The sequence below is a fragment of the Seriola lalandi genome, unplaced genomic scaffold (genome assembly GCF_002814215.2).
Source record: "Seriola lalandi dorsalis isolate HSWRI2012SDOR001 ecotype SW California unplaced genomic scaffold, Sedor1 jcf7180001964074, whole genome shotgun sequence".
Taxonomy (NCBI): Eukaryota; Metazoa; Chordata; class Actinopteri; order Carangiformes; family Carangidae; genus Seriola; species Seriola lalandi.
This window is the reverse complement of record NW_019434742.1, coordinates 543-1304: the sequence shown is the minus strand read 5'-3', so window position 1 is coordinate 1304 and position 762 is coordinate 543. Positions and strand designations below refer to the sequence as shown.

The window sequence follows — 762 nt, the reverse complement described above, 5'->3', positions numbered from 1 at the left end:
CCCCCCCCCCGAAGCTGCGTCAGAGAAACTGAACACACACACATACACCTATGCATTCCACAGGTGGGCACTACTCTGAAGTATTTCAGCCATGAGGGTATTATGTTACTTTATTTTATATATTTTTATTGTTATTTTTAATGTCAATGTCAAAGTGAGACTTTTATTTTGGTGAACGGTGGAGTCAGGGGTCAGGAGACATTTGAGTGTCTGCAAGCAGCTGCTGTCCTGGTTTCAGTCTGTGTTTTTCCCTCAGAGTGAGACCTCCTGCTCCTCCTCTCCTTCCTGTTCAGGTGCCACAAACCAAACTCACCTGTGTGGGCGTCACCTTGTTGATGTACGATGATGATGATGATGTCATATGAAAACCATATTAAATTATGTTTTTATCTCACTCTGTGGATCAGCTGTTTATGTATTTGTTTATTTATTCGACTCATATTGTTGTTTGTTTTCTTCACAAACTGACGCAGAGTTTAGAAAAAAACTTTTTATTTTTCGTCACAATAATCCTCAAACTTCGTCCTGGAGGATGTGAACATCTGTGTCGTTTCAACATCTGTCCGCTGTTAAAATAAAGAACGCACATGGAGGGGGTGGGGTTTAGCTCGGTCCTCGTCTCTGCTCTCTGACGTCGAGGCCTCAGGACATGACGTGCTCCAGGACGCCCTGACGAATCAGCTGCTCGCATTTCCACCGTGGCAGGAAGTGCTGAGGACGGAGAGACGGACGCTGACGTGAGGACTTCCTGTGACACTGCTA

The 762-nt window shown here is 45.0% G+C and overlaps 1 long non-coding RNA gene across 1 annotated transcript; it reads left to right on the top strand.

The window, feature by feature from the left end:
• Nucleotides 1–394, top strand: LOC147820358 (uncharacterized). Its single transcript, XR_015436673.1, has 2 exons — nucleotides 1–63; nucleotides 257–394. It is a non-coding gene; the product is annotated as an uncharacterized LOC147820358 (long non-coding RNA).
• The last annotated feature ends 368 nt before the right edge of the window (nucleotides 395–762 follow it).